Source organism: Crocuta crocuta, unplaced genomic scaffold (assembly GCF_008692635.1).
Source record: "Crocuta crocuta isolate KB4526 unplaced genomic scaffold, BGI_CrCroc_1.0 scaffold143, whole genome shotgun sequence".
Classification (NCBI taxonomy): domain Eukaryota; kingdom Metazoa; phylum Chordata; class Mammalia; order Carnivora; family Hyaenidae; genus Crocuta; species Crocuta crocuta.
Genome location: NW_027529175.1, coordinates 7,555,951 through 7,566,132, shown reverse-complemented (window position 1 = coordinate 7,566,132; position 10,182 = coordinate 7,555,951).

The following is a 10,182-nucleotide window of genomic DNA, read 5'->3' as shown; positions in this document are numbered from 1 at the left end:
GACCTTGGAAAGAGAAATTAAAACTTTAACCCACGATCCCTTTCCAAGATGAACCCCCCAAACCAGAAAGACTATGAGAAAGGGTGAAAACTAAAGGCCCGAACGAGGCCCAGCTGCCCCGGGCTGCTCTGGCCACTCGGGGGGTCCTTGGGTCCCCTGGCAGAAGACACAGCTGAGAACAGCCCTCTGGGGACGTGTCAGCCCGTGGCACCACCAACCCAGAGCCGGACGGCCCACTCCGGAGGCAGGTCGAGTGGCCGGTGTGGCCGGGAGCTGGCCTGCAACTTCACCCGCAGGGCAGGACGGGCCTGTAGCAAGCCCCTGGGACAGCCACCGCCCCCTTCAGGGCCTGGACCCCAATTCACAGGAGGGAAGCGGACAGCAGGCCGACGGAGGAGGTCACCCAGCCTGGGGCTGGCCTCCCACACCTACCTGCTTCCCCGCGAAGCCAGCAGCAGCTCATTAATTAGGCAGAGAAGCAGCTGAATGTTGCAAATCCTTCCTTTGTAGGAGCCCGGAGCTAATGAGAATCTGCCAGCCTTCCCCAGCCGGCGCTCCCGCCAGCGCTCAGCGCTCCCTGCTGGCCAGGGGGCGCGCCGGGCAGCGCTGGGAGCGGGGTGCTGGAGGGCAAGGGCACCCACAGCCAGCGGCAGCGGGTACGACTGAGGGCCGGGGCGCCTTGGGTCTCCTGCTCTGGCTGAGCCCAGGATACGGGACCAGGCTCCAGGCGAGCCCAGCTCCGGGGCCAGGAAGTTTCCAGAAGTGCCCGCCTGACCATACCCGCACCCGGGGTGAAAGGCTCCCCTGTCCCAGAGAACCCTCCAGCCTCAAGGGTCCCGCGGTCCAGGCGCCCGCCTAAACAAGCCCCGAGGAAGGGACCCAGGAGCCGCGCGCTCCAGCAGGCACGGGGAGGGCAGGGGGCGGCACACGCTGGCAGCCCGTCCCGGCTNGCACCTAGAAGGGCAGTATTTCTTCCTGGCCGATTTTCCTCACCTTCCTGGGTCCAGGAACATCAGGCGAATCTGCGTTCAGATCACCCCGAGCACAGCGGCCCCGGTGGTGAGCCTTGAGGCACTTTGTGCCAGTTGAATTCAGATGCCCAGCAAAGAGCTCTGGAAGTGGGTTGGGGCAGGGGCCTCTGCTTGGACCTGGCCCTCCAGCCCTGTTTGAGGTGGGGGTGGGCAGAGACCACCCAGGGGCAGAGGGTCCCTGTGAGTGCAAGGTAGGCCTGGAGACAGGGTGCAGGGGTCATAAGAAGGCTGTTTCCTTCCTGCCCAGGCATCTCGGGACCGCCAAGGGAAAGAGGCCAGGCCGGTCTAGCCTCTCAGTGTACACTTGGGGAAACTGAGGTCTGCAGAGGCATGGGCAGTGGCACCAAATACAACAATAAAGAGTAGGTCAGGACTGGCGCCCGACTCGCTCCCGTCTGCCCCTTACGATTCTGCTGTGCCAGCCCCATGATCAGAGATGGGGGGGGGCTGACAGGCAAGCCCACACCTCTGGGTGAGTCAGCTCCCTGGGCAGCTGGCAGAGACGCCAGTCCCAACACTCACCTGGGGAAGCGGCCCGGATCTCACACCAGCCAGGGCCTCAGCTCAGAGAGGGTCGTTCTGCGGCCCCTCGTCAGAGCCCCACTTCCTGCCCTGTTCCTCTCCCTCGCCCCCAAGACACTTCCAGTAACACCCCCACCTGCAGCTATCGCTCAGGGAAGCGCCCTGCCCAGCGTGCAGAGTCTGACCTCCACCAAGGTCATTGCCTTCATTCNCCCAAGCCCCACTGCCCCCCAGGGCCGACCCGCTGTGGGTTCTGAAAAAGGGCTGCTCTGCCCGGAAACACACACACACACACGCGCACACACACACACTCCGGGGCCTGGTGTGTGAAATCCTCCGGGCCAGCTGCTTGGCGCCCAAGCGCGTGGGAGCGCAGTAAATGCCCGGGGAAGGCTCCGGAGGAAAGAGCGGGCACCTAGAAGGGCAGTATTTCTTCCTGGCCGATTTTCCTCACCTTCCTGGGTCCAGGAACATCAGGCGAATCTGCGTTCAGATCACCCCGAGCACAGCGGCCCCGGTGGTGAGCCTTGAGGCACTTTGTGCCAGTTGAATTCAGATGCCCAGCAAAGAGCTCTGGAAGTGGGTTGGGGCAGGGGCCTCTGCTTGGACCTGGCCCTCCAGCCCTGTTTGAGGTGGGGGTGGGCAGAGACCACCCAGGGGCAGAGGGTCCCTGTGAGTGCAAGGTAGGCCTGGAGACAGGGTGCAGGGGTCATAAGAAGGCTGTTTCCTTCCTGCCCAGGCATCTCGGGACCGCCAAGGGAAAGAGGCCAGGCCGGTCTAGCCTCTCAGTGTACACTTGGGGAAACTGAGGTCTGCAGAGGCATGGGCAGTGGCACCAAATACAACAATAAAGAGTAGGTCAGGACTGGCGCCCGACTCGCTCCCGTCTGCCCCTTACGATTCTGCTGTGCCAGCCCCATGATCAGAGATGGGGGGGGGGGCTGACAGGCAAGCCCACACCTCTGGGTGAGTCAGCTCCCTGGGCAGCTGGCAGAGACGCCAGTCCCAACACTCACCTGGGGAAGCGGCCCGGATCTCACACCAGCCAGGGCCTCAGCTCAGAGAGGGTCGTTCTGCGGCCCCTCGTCAGAGCCCCACTTCCTGCCCTGTTCCTCTCCCTCGCCCCCAAGACACTTCCAGTAACACCCCCACCTGCAGCTATCGCTCAGGGAAGCGCCCTGCCCAGCGTGCAGAGTCTGACCTCCACCAAGGTCATTGCCTTCATTCCTCCCGTGGAGCCGAGCCGTCCCCTTCCGAAGGCCGGAGCCCCTTGTTTCACCCGTGCACCCAAGACCCCGCAGGGACCTCAACCGGGAAACAGAGCCCGCCTCTGACATCCACCTGTTCCCGAGCAGGTGTATGGGATTTGAAATTTTGAAAAATATCCTAAATTCACCCAGGGAACTTTTAAAACTAACCATTTGCAGGATCCATCTGTAAAGAGAGTTCAAGAAAATAAAGTTCATAAGATGAAGCCTGTGTGGGCTTGATTTTTCAACAGGTGGAATAGGGGTCGTGTGTTCCTGCCATGGGGACCGGAGCAGCCTCCTCCTCCGGGCACCGGGAACCCCCACCAGTAAACGTGTGTGGCGCTGCTTGTAACCTCAGAGGAGGTAACGGGAACATCGGGGGACCCCTGAGGCCGGTGCCCACGAGAGCCGGTTAACAGTACACATCGCAGAGGCCCCCGGTGCCCCAGGAAGTCTGTTCAAGAGCGGGGCATGGGCACCAATGCAGCCCTCGGAGGACACCTCCAGTTCTGATCAGAAAGACGTTATCAAAAAGGATAAAACTGCCATGGTGCCGGGCCATCTGCAGGCCGGAAAGCATGGGGGGGGTCTGGGGCCAGTGGCTGCAGGAAAGGGGCTGCGGCGGAGCCATCAGAGGATGCCAGGTCCCCCCCACTCCCCCCGTTGGCACCTGTGATGCCAAGGGACAAAGCAGTGCATCCAAGGGGCACTGGCATGCGCTTGCGAAGTGGACACTTGGGGCACAGGGTTGTATTTCCAAAGTGCCAGGTTGGTTTGTACACCTGCCCCGCCCCCATCACACACAGCTGGCGTCAGACCACTTTAGCTCAGGCCAGAGCCAGGAGAAGGGTGTCCAAACAGAGACGTGTCTTCAGCCTGGGGAGGGTCCCTAGAGTGCTGGAGGCATCGGACCCCGGATGGAGAAAGTATGTACTTTGTTCAAGGTGCCTTTAACTTACAATTGGCATTAACCTTCAGTCGGGCGAGGAGGCGGTACACACGACAGTTGGGTATAACTAACAGAAATCACGGGAATCCTCATACCTTTTTACAGCTCTTGGGAAAACTGCAAAATGGTGTTTATGTTCACCCTGACCTCAAACTACAGCCGTCCCATGGCCAGACTTTTTTACGTCATGTTTTAATAAAGAAGCAAACACACTACTATATCAAAGGAGACTCTCTGACATTTGATAAAACTCATTTTGACATAGTCAGTTTTCTTAGAAATCTTCCGCATTTCTATGGTGTTCTGAGAAAGGTCCCATAGGGTCACCAGACTGCAAAAGCGAGTCTAGGAATGTCCCCCCCTCCCCCGGAATGTCCTGCTCGACGAGGAAGCCTGCTGGGCTACACAGCCGGACCTGTGCCGCTCCGTCAGCACTGCGCGCTTCAAACTTTATTCCTATACAGAGAGGGCCTGGCAGACAGGGCCGCCAGGCAGCCATGGAGAGGTGGTGGTATGAACGGGAAGGAGGGCTCAGGATACTGATACTCGACATTTGACAGTGAGGTAGCAGGGTCAGAGATGCTTCAGGGAAAAGCGAAGTGATAATAATCACTCTAAGCAGCATCGTTCAGGCTACTGTGAAGAAACAGACTGAAGGAACAAGAAAGGAGTCTTGGAAATGAATGTGCTAGTGAACGTGAAGCTCTACGTACGGACATTCCTGAACACCAGGATGTGGAAAATACTGCCAAAGACGTGTCCCAGAACAGGGAGCACGTGGAAAGAGCATTGAGAAGGGAGGTAAAAGTTGAAGCATGCAGGGTATATCCCAGACGCCAAACTTTCATTCCCTAGAAGTTCTAAAAGAGGGGAAAAAAGGCAACCGAGAAGAGGAATTAGTCAAACAAATGAACAACATCTTCAGACAGCAGGGACCTACCATTTTCTGAGTAGATCCAATGGGCAGGCTCAGACCCAAGAAAGGCAAGAAACTCTCAAAATCTGGCAGATTTTGAGAAACACCACCAACAAATAATAACTCTTTGTTAGCAACACTGCCTTCTAGAAGCTACTGGAGCAGGCAGCGTCTTTAAGTTCTGATGGGAAAAGATATGGCATCTAGAATTTTATACCCAGCTGAACTGTAGACAAAGCAAACCAATTAAGGGTGTTTGGAAGTTCCGTTTTCCCATCACAGACCCTAAGCAAAAAGCTGGCCCAGAAGGACAGTCCAGCTGCCAAAGGAATCAAGAAATGAGCTGTGGGAATATGACATGAAGGAAAACGTAGCCTCTCTTGACTTTTCAGAAGCACAACAAACTGTCAAGAATACACACACAAATACACTAGACCCTCATCGTTGTACGAACCTCCTTCAATGGGTAAAATCTTTACGAAAACCTTCTCTTTTTCCACAGTGCTAGTCACAAATGTGAAACCTGCATAAACATTTGTGTGGTAATACTGGCATATTTTCATTTTTGAGTTTTAAAATCAAGATGTAGAGAAAGCTTGGAGAAGTATTTATAGTAGAAAGATAAATAGAAATTCTTACATCTGGTTTTTTTTTTAATTATATGAAAACAGTGAGGTGGGGACCTGAAGCGGAGAGTGGGCTTCGCGCCTTCTTCCCCGCTGGGGACGTGGCGGAGCAGGTGGCGGCCGGCGGTGGCCAGTCACTGCGTGTCAGTAGGCACCTAGGGTCAGAAGGGTGGGTCAAAGTAAGTCAGTGACGGTTATGGTAGAAGGGCCAGAATGGGGAAAGAGAACACTATTAACAATTCTGTTCCTGGGCCAAAGGTCAGGCTGTGGGGGGTGGGGGCAGACTCCTGCTTTCCACTTTGAATCTGGATTTGTTAGTTGAATCTTTTTTTCAACATGCATGTCGTTCAAAGCTCTATCATGTGAGGAAACCTACTATCGCAAAGACAACATGAACCGCATTCTATCCACATAACGTAACTCTTCGTGTTTGTGGAAGAGAACAAGACAATGGCGTATATATCCATGGATATGGTGCGCCCGTACTGTTACCCTGGTGTGAATGCACACTTTCTAACAACCAAAGGGCATCAGAGTAGACGGGGCAGGACTCTGGCCTTGGTCACCGGGGGAAAGCCACCTCAGTGGAGGAGAGCCAGGGTGGCAAGAAGGAGGAGGAAGAAGTCAGGGCCCTGCGGGAGGCGGGGGGCTCGAGTCTAGGGCTTGAGCAGAGGAGCGGTGTTCAGGCCGCGGGAGCCGACGCAGAAGGCCACGGCCTCAGGCACAGGAAGCCGCGTGGAGTGGAGCTGGGGAGCAGGACTCCGGGGCAAGTACAGCATGGCCTTCAGGGCCCGCAGACGCCCTGGGAAGGCCCAGAGCAAGGTGCGGGGTAGCTCCCCCAGCTCCGGCGCCCACGGTGGGGCGAGGGCAGAAGGGCGGCACTGTGTGCGCTCGGGAATGCGGAGAGGGGAGCCCGCGGCCTCCCCCTCAGCCAGGATCAGGGCCCACGGGGACTCTGCCGGAGGCGACCGCCACCGCTTCCACGTGGGTGGGCGGCATCCGCACGCAACTTTGAGACCCAGCCCCACGTCAACAAGAGTAATGGATGCAAAAGACCTGCAGGGCCCGGGCCTTGGAGAGAGCAGAGTCCCCACGGGGCCCTCGGCTGCGCCCGGGACAGGAGCGCGTGTCGGCCGTGCACCCCCGACGCCTCGACTGCTCCCTACCCCAGTGTCCCCCGGAGGCCCCATCCAGGACAGACGGGCCACAGGACGTCCAGGGACATCCAGAAGGGGAAACCAGAGAGCACATAGCAGAGAGCCTCCCCGACCACACCGTGACATCGAAATCACACGGTCACCGGTGTCGATGCAGACCACGCTCGAGAGGCCAGCGGAGAGAACAGGCTAGCAGGGGAGGGGCGGGGGGAGGAAGGCCTGGCCCAGGAATGCCGGCCTCAGCCCTTCCCCCGCTGCACTGGCCGGGCCACGACGAAGCTCACAAAGAGACACTCGGCCGCATCTCTGGCCGAGAGAGGAGCCAGGGTGAGGGGAGCAGGCGTGGGGCTCTATCGAGGAAGCAGGGGGGCACCCAGAGGTCGTGGAGGAGACCTCACGAGTGGTCAGACCCGGGCAGTGATTTCAGGCCGGGTCCAGTGAGACCTGGGGGAGGCCTGGATGTGGGCGGTGGTGGGGGGGAGGTGCCGGAGGCCTGCTGCTCGGGCCAGGAGTGGGGGCGGGTGGCGGTCACCAAGGATGGAAGGGGAGGTGTGGGGGCGGCCGGGTCATGAGTCTGGGGAGGAGAGGAAGGGCTGGGCGCCCAGGAAGGAAGCGAATGCCCAGTGTAGGGCAGGCTGCACTGCAGGCACCGCCAAGGGGCCCCGGGGCTGAGCGCTGGGCTGGCGCCTGGACACTCAGCGGGCTGAGGAGGGGCGTCCGGCAGGTGCCTCTGGAGCCCTCGGGTCACAGCTGCTCAGCATCTGCAAGCGGCCTGTTCTTTGGGCTTCTGTGCAGTGGACATGGCGGGCAGGGGGTACACATATGGGTGACACGGCCCACGGGGCTTCTGTGCGGTGGACACGACAGGCGACGGGGCCCGTGCAGGACACACGCACCGCACACAACAGTGCACACGGCACACGTGATGGGACACGTGGAATGGCTGTGGTCGGGCACAGGAACCAGGCAAACAGTGGCACCTGACAGTCACGTGGCATGCAGGGCGGCGCACATGCAGCATGTGGCAGGGATGCACACACCACAGGCAAGGGAGGAACAGGAAATGCACGTGACAGGGGCCCATGTAACACGGGGCGCTCCTGGCACCTGTGCCACATGTGATGGAGGTGCGTGTGACACACGGAACATACGTGATGACGTGTCGGGGCACATGTAATACTCCGTGGTGTTGGGTGTGACACACATGAACTGTGTGACAGGGGACACACACATCACGGTGACACGGAACAGGTGACATTACGACAGAGAACACCCAACACATGCAACTGAGGGTGCAGGTGACACAGGTGACCCCCACCTGAGGGACACTGTCCCCCCCACGGAGAAAACAGGGTAGAAGGTGTCGGCTCCTCAGTGCGTGTGTAGGTGCGTGTGCACATGACTACATGTGTGCTGTGTGAGTGCCCACACTTGTGCCACGCTTGTGTGTGCTGTGTCAACATGTGGGCACGTCACATGTGCATGCGTGTGTTTCCGTGTGGCCCCTGCGTGTTCTGTGTCGGAGCATGGACGCTCTGTGTACTTGGGGGTGTGAATGGGGGGCTGAGTGTGTGTGTGCACACCTGCTCGCACACGCGACCTCTGGAATCCACACTGCAGATGGCTTCACAGCAAAGGCACGGTCTCCCAGGGGCCCCTGCTTTTTCTCAAAGCCTCACGTTTCAAAGGCAGGTTTGTCAATATCAGTGAAGCAAATCTTCATCCAGAACTCATGCCTAATTAGTACACGTGCACACACACACGAGTGCACACACGGGCGTGCACACACACACACGAGATATGTGCACCAGGTTCCACCCTGGGCTTCCTGGGGGATGGGAGGGGTGGCGGTCCAGCTATTTTATTTTATTTAAAAATTTGTTTTTAATGTTTCATATTTATTTCCGAGAGAGAAAGACACAGCATGAGCAGGGGAGGGGCAGAGAGAGAGGGAGACACAGAATCCGAAGCAGTTTCCAGGCTCCGAGCTGTCAGCACAGAGCCCGACGTGGGGCTCAAACCCACCAACTGTGAGATCATGACCTGAGCCGAAGTCAGACGTTCAACCAACTGAGCCACCCAGGCGCCCCCAGGCACCTTTTATTTTATTTTAAATTTTGTTTCAACTTATGAAAAATCTTCCCGACAGGCAGAGCTGAACTATGGAAGCCTGTGTTGATTATTATTTCTATTATTTTTACTACTGAAAGGCAGAAGAAACTCACTCTAAATCCACTGCTTCTGAAGGACGGGGTGGGGGTGGTAGTTAAAATCTGGCAATCAAGTCCCCGCCGGAATTCTGCCTTCCCTGACCCCACGGACGGGGTGAGGCCGCTTGCCAGGAAGCAGGAACCGTGAGCTTGTGGCCCCCACCCCGCCCGGCCGGCGTCTTCCCTGAGGGGAGATGCCCAGGTCCCCACCCTGCCCCTACATCCGCCCAGAGACTGGGAGACACAAGGCTCCCCCCAGCCCCGTTTCGGGGGCCCCTTGGTCGTGCCCCAGCCCGGCAGAGTGCTGGCAAGGGCTGGGGCACAGCGTGTGCCGGGGCCCGGGGCGTGAGTGCACCGGCCGTGGCCCCCGTGGGGGCACAGAGCGCAGAGCTGCCTCAGTCTGGCCTCTGTCCCCTCGGCACAGACGCAGCGGGACTCCCGGCCACACTTGCTAACAAACACGCACGCTGGCCTGTGGGCGGGCCTTCCCCAGCACAGCTTCTAAGTTGTCACATCGAACGCTCACTCACCCGAGTGTCGCCCCGAGGCGGCCGGCGCTCCCCGACCCTGGTCGCACCCCGGCAGCTGCGGGCATTGCGGCAGACATCGGGGCTCCGGGGCCCCGCTTCCCCACGCGCCTCTGAGGCAGGGTCTGGGCGCCCACCCGGCACAGCGTCCACGGCTCCCTCCTGACCAGCGCCGCCCCCGAAACTGTGACCACGTCCTGGAACGGAGCACATTTAATCCACCCCGAAACGGCCCTGATCCCTCGTGTGAGTGCCCAGGACCCGACAGGCGGCAGGTGGGAGGGCCCCATGCAGGGGAGCACCCACCCCGCGGTGCAGAGTGCGGGAGAGGCCACGTGGCCGGGAAGGAGCCGGCGGGCGGCCGGCAGCTGCAGGGGCTGAAGAACACAGGGCCTTTGGGGTGGGGCCCCCACTCCCGCGGCCGCCTGTGCGCCGCGGGCCGTCGTTAATCCCGTGGCACCTCCCGCTCCTTTACGCTCGCGACAAGGCTTAGAGCTACTGAGCTACACAGTCTGCCCCCGGCCAACACTTCCTGCTCCCCCCCCCGGGTGTGCGTGGGACAGGCAGCCTCTTGGTCCCAGGGAGATCTCTGGGGCCCGTTGCGATGGGGGCCCCGAGGGACGTCCCAGCCAGCCCCTCTCTGGAATCACCCCAAAACGGAATCTCTGTCTGAATTCAAGGTTTGAGGCTTCGTAAAGGGCAAATTCCCTGGCAGGCCTCGCTCCCAGCTTTCGTCAGTCCTTTCTACCCTTGGGTGAATGAGTTCCAGATCCTTTCTCTAGAGCAGAAGAAACCACGTGAGCAGGACGCGTGGGGGGAGGGGACAGAGAGAGAGAATTTATAGGGAAAGGTCACCAGCTGAGGGCGGGCGAACGGGGAGACTGAGGCTCACGGCTGGGGCAGGGGTACGAGGCATGTCCCTGTCCCCGGCCGATCAGCCGGCTGCGCTTCAGGCCCGAGGGCCCAGCCACACCGGTGAGCACAGAACAGTGCT